The 17,205-nt window shown below is 43.1% G+C and overlaps 1 long non-coding RNA gene across 4 annotated transcripts in view; it reads left to right on the plus strand.

Moving 5' to 3' along the window:
* Positions 1-14,408, plus strand: part of LOC110143814 (uncharacterized) — a 111,552-nt gene extending 97,144 nt beyond the window's left edge. For 3 of the 4 annotated variants that reach the window (XR_011485122.1, XR_011485123.1, XR_011485124.1), the window contains 3 exons: positions 11,898-12,543; positions 13,823-13,954; positions 14,136-14,408. This is a non-coding gene — a long non-coding RNA (uncharacterized lncRNA). The remainder of the gene's footprint in view (positions 1-11,897; positions 12,544-13,822; positions 13,955-14,135) is intronic. The other variant, XR_002315697.2, reaches the window with a different exon arrangement.
* Positions 14,409-17,205: the final 2,797 nt, after the last annotated feature.

The following is a 17,205-nucleotide window of genomic DNA, read 5'->3' on the forward strand; positions in this document are numbered from 1 at the left end:
ATTACAAATGAGGATCATCTATGTTTTTTTTCCTTAACCATGTAGATTTCTTCCTTCATTGAATATCATCTATATGTTTTTATTTATATAATGAAAATTTAATATTTATTTTACTGAGTAATAAAATTTTATTTGTGTATTTTTATTTTTAGGTTTTGTTTTATTTATTTTTTATTGTTTGTTCATTTGTGAATAATTATAAAATGTCTACTAAGTGCCAGGCACTGCTCTAACTTGATTCTGGGAGCATTGCGGTACGTAAAACAGAGTGGCAAGAAGAGGACAGATGGTTGGTAAGTGCCATATAGAGAAGTGAAGCAGGGAAGGGACAAAGGAGTGCTGGGGAACGCAGTTTAAAATCAGAGCTCAGATGGTCAGATAAGTCTGCATAGAGATGAGCTTCTCACAGATCTGGAAGGAATTAGCAAATGAACCAGGCAGGAATGAAGAAAGTTCCAGGCAGGAGGAGCAGCAGATACAAAGTCCTAAGGGAGAAACATGTCTGGGATATTAGAGGAGAAACAAAGAGTCTGGCATATCTGGAGGAGAGTAAGAAAGGAGGTGACTAGTTGAAGATGAGTCAGAGGGGTAAAATGATTTAGAATATAAGGATATTTTTAAATCACTTGGATGACTTTGACGTTTTACTCCGAGTGGGCTGGAAAGCCATTGGAAGTATATTGGTCAGCTATCGCTGCTGCATAACAAGCAATCCCAACTTTTCAATTGTTTATAAGAACAAACTTTATTTTTCACTCTTATATCTGTGGATCTGTTGTAGAGGCTCTGCTTCAAGCTGCAAATTACTGACTGCTTCAGTTGCTTCTTGGTTTTGAGACAGTAGCTACCAGAACATGGTCTTGTGACAGACAGCAGGAAGGCAAGAAAAAAAAGCCAAACCAAGAAGCATGCTTAAGGGAGCTCAAATCTGGTGCTGTCTGATAACCTAGAGGGATGGGTTGGGGTGGGAGGTGGGAGGGCTGCCCAAGAGGGAGGGGACATACTATACCTATGGCTGATTCATGTTAATATATGGCAGAAACCAACACAATATTGTAAAGCAATTATACTCCAATTAAAAGAAAATTTTTTTTATAAAGAAGCACACTTAAAACCTCTGCTCACATCATATCTGCTTACATTCCACTGGCCAAAGCAAGTCATTCAACCAAGACCAATATCAACGGGCAAGAAAGTAGTATAACCGACTGAAGGTGGATTTTGAGTAGAGGAGTCAACTGGTTTATATGTTAAAAAGATCACTTCTAGAGCAGACAGACAATCAGTAGTCTAAACTGTGATTACACAGTAGCCTTTTTTTAGATGCAATGTGTTGCATTCTTTGTTCTTCAATATTAAAGAATCAGTTTTTAATGGTGTAGAAATTGCATGATAAATCCTACCACAATTAATACCCTTTCCCAATAGTCTCTGTCTAAAGACAGAGTTAGAATAAAGTTAGAACTCCAGGGAAGAGGAAGATCATGAGTTTTGACTTAGGAGGAAGTGCTGTGTAGAGAGGGAATGCTTTCACACTTAAAATCATATTAAAAAACCAGAGGTCCCTGCATTCCTGTTGGATATTTGTCTGTGCAGTTATGCAGTAGGTGGCCGATCCATCTCTTGTGCCTAGTTGGGGAGTAGAGCGGTTTAACAGTCATCATTATGTTTGTCTGGAAGTAATAAAAACCTAACTATCAGGGGCTTAGGCAAATAAGGGATTTATTCATTTCGGGCAGAACACTTTTGGAGACAGGCAATCCAGGGTCCACATGACATCATATGCCAGGGTCTTTCTGTCTTTTCACTGTGCTATCCCTGGTTTGTGGCTTTCATCCTCATAGTCACAAGATGGCTGCATTAGACATTATATCCCCATTCCAGGCTTGCTGAATGGAAAAGGGGCAATAGACTGAAGGAGCTATACCAACTCAATCTGTTGCCTGTGAAAGCATTCCCAGAATGCCTTCCCTATAGATTTTTATTACAGCGTGTGGGAGGGGGTTGTGAGTGGCTCTTGGGTGCAACCCGCAGTGTCCACAACAATAGGGAAGAAATAAAGAGAGAACATAGGACAGAGGGGACCTGCATGGAACAGCCGGCCACCCCATTGTTTGGCACAGCAGAAATGACTGACTCCCAGGGATCAATTGGCTGCCATAGGTGGTAACCGCACTGGAAACTTCTTGCCTAATGAAGGGCCCAAGGTTGGTCTTGCTACCTTGACATAATCAGGAGTTATTCAATTTCATATTTCTTTTTTAATTAACAAATTTTAATAGACTTTATATTTTGAGCAGTTTTAGAGTCACAGCAGAACAGAGCAGAAAGTACAGTTCGTTCCTGTTCAACACTCTCTGTTCCCACACACACAGAACTCCCCACCATCACCATCCCACACCACGGTGGTACATTTGTTACAGTTGATGAATCCACACTGACACGTCATCCTCACCCGAAGTCCATAATTTACATCAGGATTCACTCTTGGTGGACAAAGCTTTGACATTGGCTGCCGTCCTGTCCTTGCCAGACCTGTTTCATTCAGTCTTTGCAAGAATCCTGCTAAGTCAATTTAGCAAGAGTCCTCCACTCTTGATATGATTGCTCTTGATATTGAATCAGTTCCCCATATCCCACCTTTAAAATCTGTCTGATCACCCTGGCCCACCCTCATCAAGAATCCTGTTTAAAAAAAAAAAAAGAATCCTGTTAAGCCAGATCAACAAGAATCTCTAACTTGATGTCTCCTCTTAGTAATTTTTCATCCACTGACCCTCTCCCTCCACTCACTGACTCCAACTTCCCAGCTGTCTTCTCTGTATTTGGAGTTGAATCTGATCTCTCTTCCCTCTTGTGGTAGTCATGACTCTTGTTGTGATAATCCTGAATAAAGTCTTCCAACAAGTGCTAGAATTATTTTTGTTTAACGGTACATTCTATGGGTTTTGACAAATGTATGACAAGCATCCACCATTATAGCATCATATAGAAGAGTTCCATTGCCCTAAAAATCCTCTGTGGTCTGCCTGTCCATCCCTCTGTTCCCTGACAACCCCTGAAGATTTCTGAAGATTTCTTTATAATTAGTCCCAAGTCTTCAGACATGTCCTGATGCTAGGTGTGCTGCGAGAGTTAAGGAGAGCTGTGATCAAGAACGTTTGGCCTAAGAAGTGAGTGGGAGGGGGAGCAGTCCTCACTCCTGAGTGGAGCATAATGATACCCATGGCAACTGTCATCTCAGGAAGATCACGTGCAACAGAGACAGTGGTGGGAGACCAGGATGAGAGGAGCAGAGAGACATGATGAGAGAAGAAAGTGAGATAACAGTTCTCGAGCCCTGGTGACATAATTCTGGGGGACTCAAAACGGGGGAGATTTGAAGAAAGAAGCCTTAAAGCAAGTATGAAAATGCAACCAATTGCATCAAAACCATTTGTTGAGCAATCCTTACCTTTCTCTACAGAGTTTTGATTTGTTGTTGTTTAGTTGTGAAGTTGTGTGCAACTATTTGCGATCCCATGGACTGTAGCCCACCAGTCTCCTCCATCCATGGGATTTCCCAGGTAAGAATACTGGAGTGGGTTGCCGTTTCCTTCCCCAGGGGATCTTCCTGACACAGGGATGGAACCTGTGTCTTCTGCATTGGCAGGTGGATTCTTTACCGCCGAGCCACCAGGGAAAGCCACAGAGTGTTGATACCATCTTTTAAATGATTAAATTTTATAACTTTATATATCCAGCATGTCTGTTCTCTTCAACGGGACTTGTCAGTTCTAGAGTCAGTACTATGCTGTTTCACATATTACAACTTTAAAATATATTTTAATGAGCAATAGGGCAAGTGTCTGCTCATTCCTTTTATTTTGTCAAAATTTTCATCAGTATACTTACACATTTATTTTTGCAGATGAACTTTAAAACTGCTTTGTTAAGTTCCAGAAGAGTTCCCCTGGATATTTTAATTAGAATTGGGGAAGATTTGGTGTATTTAAAATACTCAGTTTTCCTTTCTACAAACCACTGGGCCATATTCACAAATTGAAGATGAGCAATCTGCTGGGAAGATTTTGAAACTAAGGTTCTAACTCTTGGGAGTCTATGTGATGAGGAAGGGTAAACAAATGGAAAAATTTAGGAAAAAACAGTTTTCTCTCTCCTGTATTTTTCTTGTATAGCACTGAATTCTCAGATAGCATGCCCTCCTCTGCTTAATGCTTTCCCCACAGCCATCCTCTCTCCCCTCCCCACCAGATCCCTCAACAGACAGGATGGGGAAATGAAAGGAAGCCTAAATAAAGACAGCTCTTGTTAATTACCAAAAAAAAAAAAAAAAAAGGATCATTGAGTGCAATGAGGCACAGCAAGGCTATAACACTTAGTTCTTTATGGTTTGCAGCATTATGTCCCTCAGACTGATGCCTTTCTCTGAAAGCAGAAGCTTGTCATGAAGCTGTTGGGTCTCTTGGGTCTGTCATGGTCATGATCACATATGGTGAGAATCATCCTCTTGTAGCTGTGAGTCTGGAATGTAGCCCTGCCTTATATCTTCTATGGCTGTTGTTCTGCCACGGAGAATGGAAGCTGTGCTCCTGAGTTGGAGGATGAGAATTTATTGCTGGTACAACTGTTAGCATCTAGGCTTAGATTTCTTCCTTTCCTTTGAGATGGATGGTGATATATGGTATATGATATATGATATATATTCTACTAGATAGGGCTTCTCAGGTGGTGCAGTAGTAAAGAATTTGCCTGCCAATGCAGGAGATACGAGAGACATGTGTTCAGTTCCTGGGTCAGGACGATCCCCTGGAGAAGGAAATGACAATCCACTCCAGTATTCTTGCCTGGAGAATTCCATGGACAGAGGAGCCTGGCGGGCTACTGTCCATGGGGGAGTCAGACACGATTGAGCACATATGTGTATGAGAGAGTGTGACTTTGTAGAGTCCTCTGTAATCATGAAACATATGCCTTCTTTATACCTCTCTTCTCTTTATTTTTCCTTATCTTTCTCCATATGATTCTAAAGAATATTAATGGTTCCTAATTACATTTTTTGGACTATAGACTTACTGGCCCTTAAGTAACCCTAAGTGTTAATCGCTCAGTTGTATGTGACTCTTAGTGACCCCATGGACTGTAGCCCACCAGGCTCCTCTGTCTATGCAATTCCCCAGGCAAGAATACTGGAGTGGGCTGCCATTTCCTTCTCCAGGGGATCTTCCCGACCCAGGGATCGAGCCCAGATCTCCGGCATTGCAGGCAGATTCTTTACCATCCAAGCCACTAGGGAATCCTCAAGTAACACTAGATGGTCCAGTATTACTAAGGAACCTCTAGCCTCTTTGCCAGCATTGGATGAGACTTTAGTTATTGTATGAAATTTCAGTTGCCATGATCAGGGAAACAGAGGGATATGCCCCTTCTTTAGAAGAGGTTGGGCGGTACCCTAACAAGGAGGAGACTTCTGGGAAAGGGGCATAAACCTAATTCTGCCACCTAGGAAAAAAGACAAGAACGTAATTTATCTCAGTGTCAGGCATGAGCCATAGAAACGTGAAGGAAGAGTCCTGCGAAGCTTGAATCAACGTGGCCTGTGGTCCCTGCCACATCCTGAGAGGAGGACAGAGAATAGCTCAGAGGAGCTGGTCAGCTCCAGCCCCTGTAACTTGAGCCCAGCTAGCTTGCATGCAGCATTGATTCCACCATGTAGAGAAACTGTCAAGAAAAAAGCCCACTCCACTGATTCTGATTTTAAAGTCATTGACCTTTTCTACCTGCCAAGAAACTTTGTTCTTGGAAGGACATTACAGGTAGAAGTTAGGAAGCAGCTTGGGACAGGGTTTCAGGCTAATATTCACATGACCCTGCTGTTATAAACAAACCATATACATAGACACGGGGCTTCCCAGGTAGCTCAAATGGTAAAAAATCTGCCTGCAGTGTGGAGGACCCAGGTTTGATTCCTGAGTCAGGAAGATACCCTGGAGAAGGGCATGGCAACCCACTCTAGTATTCTTGCCCGGAGAATTCCATCGACAGAGGAGCCTGGCGGGCTACAGTCCATGGGGTTTCAAAGAGTGGATATGACTGAGTGACTAACACACATACACAGACACAATATACCCTTATATGTATACAGTATACCCCCAAAGCAAGAATACCCCTGTTTTCTTCTATTTGCTCATTACTGTGACTCTTAGTTCTAGATTTGGCTTTTTATTGTGTTCTCTGATAATAATAGCTGACATCAATTAATACTAAATCTTCACAGCAATTGAGTAAGTTAGGTTCTATAGTAGGATGTTCTCTGTCCCTATAGAGAAAGAAACGCGCAGTGAGGTGAGTCAGTTTGACGTGGTCTCAGGGGTGTGAGTAGTAGAGGGCGGATTTGAGACCAGACTCTTGGACCTCGAAGTCCTCTCTCTTAACCTCCCCCGTCCTACCTTCCTTAATCTGCCCCATTTGAACCTGTGCATTATTTTAGATCTCTCTTGGGAGTGAGGCCAAGGGAAATGGCCACTGTGGGAGTTCTTAGTGTTCACATTCCTGCTGTTCTCCCTGAGCTGTCTGTTCCCCTCCTCTCCAACTCCAAAAGCATGTCCTTTAGCTGAACAGGCTGCAGATTCCAAGCGCTGAATCAGTGCAGTGCCTCAGTCCTTGCTTTGTTGTTTGATGTGCAGATCTGGGCTGTGACTGCAGGCCGAGGTGACATCTTGTTCATCCAGAGATGTGAGGGTGCTGAGGCTTGACATCTTGTTTGCCATCATGAAAAATATTTGCAAGGAGGAAAGAAGAAGGTTGACTGATTGCTGAGAACCTTTGATCAATGAGTGTGAGCACGGGCTGCAGGAGGCACAGGGAAATTCAGGCGCTGGCTTTTTTCCAACAATTTCGCCTTCCCCTGGATTTTCAGACCCTGAAGTAAATAGAATATACCCACTATCTATAAAAAATGACTGAAGAACAATTCCCCATGGTGTTCCATTTTTTTTTTTTTTAGTTGTTGTAAAATATACATAATGTGAAGTTTACAATTTCAGACATTTTTAAATGTACGATTTGGCGGTATTAAGTACATTCCCAGTGTTATGCAACCATCACCAATATCCGTCTCAACTTTTCCTCATCCGAAACAAACTCTGCATCCTGAAACAGTAACTTCCCATTCCCTCCTCCCAGCAGACACTGGTAATCTCCATTCTACTTTCTGTCTGTTTGAATTTGCCCGTCTTAGGCTCTCATATAAATGGATTTACCTAATATTTGTCCTTTTGTATCTGACATTTAACTTAATGTCTTCAATGTTCACCCATGTGGTAGCATGTGTCACAATGTCATTCCTTTTTAAGGCTGAGTAAATCCTGTTGCATATATGACATTTTGTTTATCCATTTATCTGTTGATGGACATTTGGGTCGTTTCCACCTTTTGGCTGTTATAAATAATGCTGCTGTCAGTATTGGTGTCTGTTTGAGCCCCTCCTTTCAGTTCTTTTGGGTGCATACCTACAAGTGGAATTGCTGGATCACGTAGTAATTCTGTGTTTAATATTTTGAGTAACAACCAAAGCATTTTCCATAGTAGTTATACCATTTTATGCTCCTTTATGCACCATTTTATGCTCCTTTATGCACCATTTTATTTGTTACTTTGTTAAATTTGTTATTGATGTAAAGTTGAATTACAGTGTTTATTTTGTTTTGTTTTTATAATAGCCATTCTAATGGGTGTGAAGTGGTATCTTATTGTGGTTTTGAATTGCATTTCCCTGGTTAGTGATGTTGAGCATCATTTACTGTATTTTTCATTGGGCATTTGTATATCTTTTTGGAGTTAAGTCCTTTGTTCATTTTAAATTGGTTTGGTTTGTTTGTTTTTGAGCTGTAGGAATTCTTTATATATTTTGACTATTAATTCCCTACCTGATATATGATTTGCAAATATTTTTTCTCATTCTGTAGATTTCCTTTTCACTCTCTTGATAGTGACACACACGTTTTTTATTTTGATGAAGTCAAATTGATCTGTTTTTTTCTTTTGCTGTCTGTGCTTCTAGTATCATATCTAATAAATCACTGCCAAGTGCAATGTTATGAAAACTTTACCCCATGTTTGCTTCTAAGAGTTTTGTTGTTTTAGTTCTTTGTTCCATTTTGAATTAATTTTTGTGTATAATATAAGAACTCAAATTTATTCTTTTACATGTGGATATCCAGTTTTCCTAGCACTACTTGTTGGAAAGGCTGAACTTTCCCCATTGAATGGTCTTGACACTTTTGTGGAAAATCAACTGACCACATTTAAAAACCTTTCCATTCTATTTTTGAGCATCAGTTGGCTTGAAAGAATTCGTCTCTGATAGTGCTGAAAAATTATTACCTAGAGCAGCAAACATATTTTCTTGAATAAATATCTTTTCAGTCTATTTACTCTGAATGAGAATATCTCTAACATACTTTTATCCATTTTTTATTGATATTTATTTGTTAATGGTGCTATCATTTTACATTTAAATCCTTTATCTCCCTGCAAGGTAAATTGTGACTTCTTCACGGAATAATCCTGAAATTTTCAGATGAGTACTTGGAAGGGTCTAGGATTTTTATAAGACTGTGACCTTGGACTGTGGCAGAGAAGGAGGCATAGAGCAGCTCATGTCTTGTTCTGTTGGAAATTGACACCAAATGGCTCTGCTATAAATGTAATTTCTATGGCACTGATGTCATGATGACTGCATATGCCTTTACTCCTTGGGGGCATATTTTCAGCATCTGAAAATCCATGTTTATTATACTTTAAAGTTTTTAGATTGTTTACACAAATGATGTTCTTACATGGTTTTTTAGACCACCCTACGAAGTAAGCCAGTTAGGTCTATCTGTCTATAGTTTTATCTGACCTGCCTCTTGAGAAACCTGTATGCAGGTCAGGAAGCAACAGTTAGAACTGGACATGGAACAACAGACTGGTTCCAAATAGGAAAAAGTGTTCGTCAAGGCTGTATATTGTCACCCTGCTTATTTAATTTATATGCAGAGTACATCATGAGAAATGCTGGGCTGGAAAAAGCACAAGCTGGAATCAAGATTGCCAGGAGAAATATCAATAACCTCAGATATGCAGATGACACCACCTTTATGGCAGAGAGTGAAGAGGAACTAAAAAGCCTCCTGATGAAAGTGAAAGAGGAGAGTGAAAAAGTTGGCTTAAAGCTTAACATTCAGAAAACTAAGATCATGGCATCTGGTCCCATCACCTCATGGGAAATAGATGGGAAGACAGTGGAAACAGTGTCAGACTTTATTTTTTTGGGCTCCAAAATCACTGCGGATGGTGACTGCAGCCATGAAATTAAAAGATGCTTACTCCTTGGAAGGAAAGTTATGACCAACCTAGACAGCATATTAAAAAGCAGAGACATTACTTTGCCAACAAAGGTCCGTCTGGTCAAGGCTATGGTTTTTCCAGTGGTCATGTATGGATGTGAGAGTTGGACTGTGAAGACAGCTGAGTGCCAAAAAACTGATGCTTTTGAACTGTGGTGCTGGAGAAGACTCTTGAGAGTCCCTTGGACTGCAAGGAGATCCAACCAGTTCATCCTAAAGGAGATCAGTCCTGGAAGTTCATTGGAAGGACTGATGCTGAAGCTGAAACTCCAGTACTTTGGTCACTTCATGCGAAGAGTTGACTCATTGGAAAAGATCCTGATGCTGGGAGGGATTGGGGGCAGGAGGAGAAGGGGACGACAGAGGATGAGATGGCTGGATGGCATCACCGACTCAATGGGCATGATTTTGAGTAAACTTCAGGAGTTGGTGATGGACAGGGAGGCCTGGCATGCTGCAGTCCATGGGGTCGCCAAGAATCGGACACGACTGAGCGACTGAACTGAACTGAACTAAACTGATGTGTCTACCTATCTATGTATCTATCTGTTAGATCACACCCAAATCTCACAGCCAGTCAAGGGAGGACCTGGAACATGTGTTCTGACGTCCGACCCTGAGGTTTTTCTTTCCATGCATGCCCAGAATATGGCACCTGCTCTTCTAAATGAAATCATTTCTAGACATGAAATGTTGACTGTCTTCTCCTTCCTGACTATGGAACAATGAGTGTCAGGCAGAATGACAGAGATGTACCCTAAGTGCAATATTTCTCAATACTTTCCCATTATAAATGGCAGGCCAAGAACTACCCCCCCCCCCAAAAAAAAAAAAACACCAAAAAACTTTAACCATGTAGAAGGAAAGATCTCTGGCTCTGGCCTTCTCCCCATGAGATTTCTGGTTTTACAGGGAGATGGCAGGCAGTGGGATTTTCGCGCTCATGAATCGTATCACACGCTGAAGGCGGAAGGACCCCGCTGGGAACAACCCTCTCATCTCCCAGATGAATAAACCCGGGTCCAGGGAAGGGAAGGATTTCCTCCTGGTCAAGCTGCTGGCAGAGGGCAGAGCTGGCAGTGGCCCCACCCTTCTGGTCCTAATCGGAGCCCTTTCTGGCATGCACTCTGCACTCCTGTTTCATAGCTCCCTTCTCTGGCTCCTCATTTCTGCAAATGGGCTGTCATTATTTTTAGATACCAGGATGAATCCCCAGTCATCTTGAATAAAAAGTATGAACCTAGACTAGTTCACGAAATTGTCCTGAATCTTTTTTTTTTTTTTCCCATAGAGGAGAACAATTTAAATCTTGGGCATAGTAAGTTTATGCAAATAGAAGAAAAAACTGCCTCATTTGACAGGCTATCTACCGTGATTAATACAATCATTATAAATAAGTAATTTCTTTTTGACCATGCAACATGGCTTGCCAGACCAGGGATTAAACCTGGGCCATGGTAGTGAAAGTGCTGAGTCCTGAGACGACCAGAGAATTCTCTAAGCTACTAATTAATAAAAGGATATAATATCAAGATCAGAAGGAATCCAAGAAGACATAATTTACTGACTAATCGCCTGATACATTTATTTTTATGTTTCCTTGTACGCATTTTTGAGTATGTGCCAAGCATGGTGATTTGTGCTGTGGATGCATAGTGATGGGCAAACCTTTGTCCAAGTCCTTCCCTCCACCAAAAGCCCTTTGAAATGCAGATGTCCACAAGAGGCCAATGGAATGAGCTGCTGATTCATGAGTGAAGCCAAACCAACACAGATATTGATCATACAGGTCAAGTTTCTTTGGGATTTTGAGACCTGAGTTTGACTTATCTATTGTTCAACTGGTTTTACTGGTCAGAGGCTTCCTCCTCTCTATGGTGGGAAGGACTGCTTTCCTGGAAGCTTCTGTTTGCTGTGCATCTGAAGATGCCTTTAAGGATGCTTCGCATAGTTAGGGAGGGTGGGTGATACCGACTCCTTGAATGAGACACCTTGGCCACGTGGCCTCCGTTATCAGACAGCAAGTCAGTTCAGCCTCTGGAAGAGATTCACCCACATTCATTCACAGCATCCCAACTCTTGCTTCAGAGTCTCACCTTAGCGAGGGTAGGGGTTGTGGTGAAGTGGGATGGTAGGGAGGACTGGATAGGAGAGAGTCAAGTCACAGCTGGCTAAAATGTGGGCCTCTTCAGGTAATTATAGGGGCAAAGGGACCCTCTGCTCTGATGGATCGTGTCATCAGTCCAGGCCTGGAAGGGACACAGAGATTTCATCAAATCTATTCCAAGGCTTCTAAGCCGGATTGCATTACCAGCCATACACCCATCCCTAGGAGGAAGCTGTCTGCTCTTTCTAAAAATATCTTGAGATTTCATTAACACATTGTCCCTTTTAATATACACCACTGTCTTACTATCACCCTAGGGAAGAGTTTTTTTTTTTTTTTTTTCCTTTTGTCTAATCTAATTCCTTACAGCTGCAGTTTCTTCTGTTTTTTTCTTGTAGTTCAGCAGCTATGAAGAGACACTAGCCGGCCACCCGTGCAGCGTTCCTTTGTGGCAGACAATGGCACTTGGGAAATGCCACACGCATTAGAAGCAGACGCGGATTGTCTGAGGAGCCTGTGCAATGGAAACTCCAACTGAAATCGCACAGAATCACGAACATTCTACTTCAAGGGGCTGGAAGAGGGGGGAGGAAGAAAAAGCCTGAGTATCATTTTCCAACAGGCCTGGGCTGCTATAAATACGTGCACGGCTGCAGCGACAGCATGGGTGGGTGAGAGCTGTGTGGGTGCCTGGCGAGCTCTGCTTGGGCCAGCTCCCTGCCTCGTCTTCGACAGAACTCAGTGCTGGAGGGTTGACTTCGTACGGGGGGAGTCTGAGGTCTCTATTTCCATTGTGCACCCCTGGTTTCTGGAAGAGATGGTGGTCTCTGCTGATTCAACAGCGGTGGGGGCTGTTCACGTGGCGGATGTGGGCTCTGGTTGGTTGGGGGGATGGAGCGGGGCCTCCAGGACCTCATCCTGTTTTGCTTTGCAGAAGCATCAGAGGGCTGGGAAAGAAGCTGTGAAGTACACATGCTGACTGCCACAGTTTAACAGATGAGGAAACAGAGGCAGCAAGAGAGAGAGTCACACAGAGAGATAAAGGTTATCAAGAATTATTTGGTTGTTTGCAGGAGAAACCCACTGGGACAAGGTTGGGGTTATGACAAGGCTAAGGCTGCAGGGTAGGAAGTGCACAGGACTTCAGAAGAGACTGGGACCAGGATCTTAAACCTTTAGAAATGGAGATTTTTTTTCTCTTCTTCTTCTTTTTTAAAGTATTTACTTATTTGGCTTCACCTGGTCTTAGCTGTGGCATGTGGGATCCAGTTCCCTGACCAGGAATTGATCCCTGGGCCCCCTGCATTGGGATCTTGGAGTTTTAGCCACAGGACCGCTAAGGAAGTCCCCAAACTGAGATTCCTTATTCTCATTCTTCCTCTCTCTCGGGCCAGCCTCAGGCAGAGTCCTTTGTCCTTCCACCAGTTGAGGTCTCTGACTTGTAAGCGTGGAAGAATAGAAATGGCAGAGCCAGAGTATACAGTTGGCGGCTGGCCTGCTCTACAGTTTCTTGAGTGGAAGTGGCAGTGATATAAACTATGATGTGTACAAAATTGTGTAATGCCCACCTGCACACTCATGCCCTGGCAGTGGTCCACTTGGTACCAGGATTCTAAATGCAAAATGTTGCTGAGAATTCTCACTGCAGTCTAGGAAACCCAGGACCCCTACCTTCCTGGCCAGTAAAGCTTAAGAGCCAGGGATCTGGGTCAGAGACTCTGGGTTTGAACTGAAACTCTGGGTTTGCCACTTCTCAGCAATGGGGCTTTGGACAAATAAAATACAGTAAGTGTTCAAGAAGTGTAAGCTAGTTCATCATTACCGTTCTTACTGCCATAGTAATCTCGTCCTCGTCTTTGACCCCACGTTTCTGGCTCTAGTTCTCCCTCCAGATGCAGTGGCACATTTCTGGCTCCAAGATGCATCTCCTGACCTTACTCCCCTTTCCACTTCAGCTTGTCCTTATTTGATACAGGACATAGGAATTCCTTTTCATAAAACGCATCACCAACCTTCTCTATAGTTGCTGTGCCTATGTGCATGCTAAGTCACTTCAGTTGCATCCTACTCTTTGCGACCCAGTGGACAGTAGTCCACCAGGCTCCTCTGTCCATGGAATATCCCAGGCAAGAATACTGGAGTGGGTTGTCATGTCCTCCTCCAGGGGATCTTCCCGACTCAGGTATCAAACCATCTCTTACGTCTCTGGCTTTGATAGGCCGGTTCTTTACTAGTAGCACCACCTGGGAAGCCCCTATAGCTGCCTAATGTCTTTTTATGGAAAAATATTTTAACAACATTTTTGAATGATAAATCCAAACAGGAACCAGCCATTGAAGAAATGGACCAAATCTAAAACATCTCACAAGGAGTCCGCTCCTTGGTGCAATTGACCAATGTGTCTGAGCGGTGAAACTAAGCTGAGGTCCACTGGGAATTTTTCGCTTGTTTTTCGGTGAGTCTGGCAGAGAGTCTACTCCAAGTATTTCTGAGCCTATTTGATGCTATTTTGATTTCCTTCACATGTGGAATTTATTCCTATTCTTAAGCACTCGCACGAGCACCTGGGGGTATTTGCACGTGTTTTCAAGGAACCAACTGTAGTGTATTAACAGATCTTTGCACGTGCTTTCCAGAGCACTCAGATCCAGCTGACCCTCCGGCTCAGTCTCCATACCCTGCATAATCTCCAGCCTGGGCTGTGCTGACCACACCTCTCTGGAAAACTTGGACCAAGGAACAAATCCAGTTCAGGATCACCCGATCCCACCAGCAGCGGCAGGTCTCTATTAGTGGGTGAGCCACACAAATTAAATGTGGATGCCAGAAAGGGGGTTCTCAGAAAAGTTTTAATTGGAAGAATACAGCACAAACGTACATGATTAAAAGCATTGCCTGGAGTTCCTGAACAGGGTAGAATTTTTTTTTTTTAAACCCAAAGCCTGGTCCTTCTCTGCTGATTAAAGGATACATCTTGTCAAGCTGCACAGTGGTGGTGGTGTGACGGCCTAATGCCTGAGTGTGAACAAAAAAATCCGAGGCTCAGACCCCACTCACTCTGCTCTTCCAGTTGATCCAACAAAGCCTTCCGACGTGATAGCATCCCAGGCCCAGGAAAGGAGAAACAGTTTCCCACCCAGGTCTCGGGAAGGTGGTGGGCAGTGTCTTGCAGAGATGCTCTCAATGGTACAAGAAAGCCTCTCAAAACTCTCCCAAACCCTAAAAGATTCAGCCCAAATTAAGGACTTTGTTAGCAGCGGATTGCCAAAGCTTTTCCTCCTTTTATTTCTTCTGTCGACTTGCCACAAGCTGCACAAAAGGAACCTATTTCTCCTTCTGCCCACAGATTCCTGCCTCAGAAGCCTTTCCAAGAAATCATCCAATTCTTTCTCAAATGTAAGGGCTTTCATTCTCTGTCCTTTGTGCTGTTTATCTTGGTAATTTCTTTCCATTTTTAGGTTTTTTTTTTTTTCCTACCTATCCAAAGTTAAGCACATGGTTTACAATGAGAGGAAGATTGTACCATCTCAATGCTGTGACCAAGCCAAACAGGTTCCAGGCCTTACTCTTTGTAAGCATGCGCAGCAGAGGAAAAGGTATTTATTTAAGGTTAAGGACAAATCGTCCATAGTTGGAATGAGTAATCACCTCCCAGTTTGTGAAAAATGATGGGGCTAGGATGCAGAATTTGTAGGGAGCTGAAAGGTTGAATTACATGCTAGCAGGTGAGGTGGGAGCCTGCGAAAAATGAATATATTTCCATGGTGAGTCCGTATGTGGAACATCTAAAGACACAGCTACTCTGCAAAAATATATCAGGAAAACATTACCCTATCTGCACCCACAGTAACTTCTCTGTTATTAGTTTCTTTAACAAACAATCCAGGCAAACTCAGGTTTTCTTAGTTTCTTTTACAATGTTATATACCCTTGAAATGTCACCTAAAGGTATTTTGCTAACAGATCATAGAAACAAATGGAAAATCTCTTAAACACGGCTCCAAAAAAGTCCCATGCTGCAACATGTACAGAATAAAAGCTCTACCTGTGACCACTTTCCAACTGAAGGTGGTGGCTTGTTATGCAAATAAAATCGATTTTGAATTGGTTCTGCTGAAAACCGCAAACAGGCCAAGAGTAAACACGGCACACCTTCAAGCTGGCTCGTATACATCTTGTCAGAGTGGAGGATATCGTGGTACGACTGATCACATAGAAGCCAGTGATCCCGAAGTGTAGAGAAGGAAAGTGGAGAGAGACTTCAGATCTGTCTGTCCGGGTCTATGAGAGGAGCATCTGCTTATGAATTTGATCAAAGACCGATATCCTGGAGCGAATGACCCCTTTTCCTGTTCCCTCCTAGGGAGTCATTCTGGACACTTCCACAAGTCTTCATTTCTACATCTAATTGGCCAGCAGAACCTGTAGAACCCACCTCTCAGTAAAACCGCCTCCTTCCCACCTCACCTGCCATGGCCTTAGGCTTGGCCTGTGGCATCTCTTCCTTCACTCGAGCAGCCAGCTTGCACCTCTCCTCTCCAGCCCCTGCTCTAGCATCGCTGGCTTTACCTGCCAAGCAGAGCTTTCTGGAATACAAAGCTACATGCCATTGGACTGCTTAAGAGCCTTCAGTGGGTTCCGGTTCTTGCAAAGGTGAATTAAGCACACACCACCTCCGTATCTGCCAGTGACTACAGTTAAAAGTCCCTGGAGAAAATGGATCAAGTAGCTCCTGGAGGATGCAGAGAAGTAAAATGATAGCAAGCAGACGGGGGGGAAAGGAAAGCAGTACTCCAAGTATCACGGAACCAGGAGCAGATGCAGTCACAAGAAGAGAGTGACAGAACAGGGAGACGAAAGCACCAGATTTCTAGCCAGTGGACCAGCTTGGGAGCTGGAAAGTTCCAGGGAGGTCAAGGTAGCAATCCTATTAAGTTGTGTATGAACCTCTGGCTCATCCTCGAGCTGCACACGCATAGACTAACTCCAACTTCTGAACGTGTAAAATGAACAAGATTTTGGGGGCTGAAGATGTTTGAAAGACCTGCCATGAAAACTGTCCAGTAAGAAATTCTTAGAAAGACAAAAGATTGTTAAGGATACATCTAAAATTTAAGTTGAAGCCATTTTGCTATTTTTAACAGAACGCCTTCAAAATAGGTTTTATCACTACCCCTTTCTCATCCACCATCCTTCTGTAAAAAGCTTTCATCGCTTGCCATCCTTGTGTGAGGGGGAAAATCAAGGAAAAGTAGTGATTTTGTGTGTGTGTGTGGCTAAGACTGCAAACCAATGAAGAGTCCTGCTCACCCTTCCACAGCACAGCGCTATTGCTGAGAATCAGTCGCTCCATCAAGAGCCCATTTCTCAGCCCCTCTTGATTCCAGGTAGGACAATGTGGTTGGCTGGTGGTCACCAAAGGAAGGTAAGCAAAAGTTGTTGTTGTTTAGGCTCTCAGTCGTGCCCTCTCGACTCTTGAACCACAGCCAGGCTTCCCTGTCCTTCACCATTACCCAGAGTTTGTTCAAACTCGAGTCCATTGAATGAGCAAAAGTGATGCATCTGAATTCCCAGAAGGCAGCTAGAAAGCACCTGTGTCTTCTTTGATCTACTACCTGCTCTCCCAACTGGATGTAGATGTCTCCTTGAACCTGGGAGAGGGAAGGAGTCCTTGCTTATCACAGGGAGAAAAACCGCCTGCCAGCT

This window comes from Odocoileus virginianus, chromosome 32 (genome assembly GCF_023699985.2).
Source record: "Odocoileus virginianus isolate 20LAN1187 ecotype Illinois chromosome 32, Ovbor_1.2, whole genome shotgun sequence".
Taxonomy (NCBI): Eukaryota; Metazoa; Chordata; class Mammalia; order Artiodactyla; family Cervidae; genus Odocoileus; species Odocoileus virginianus.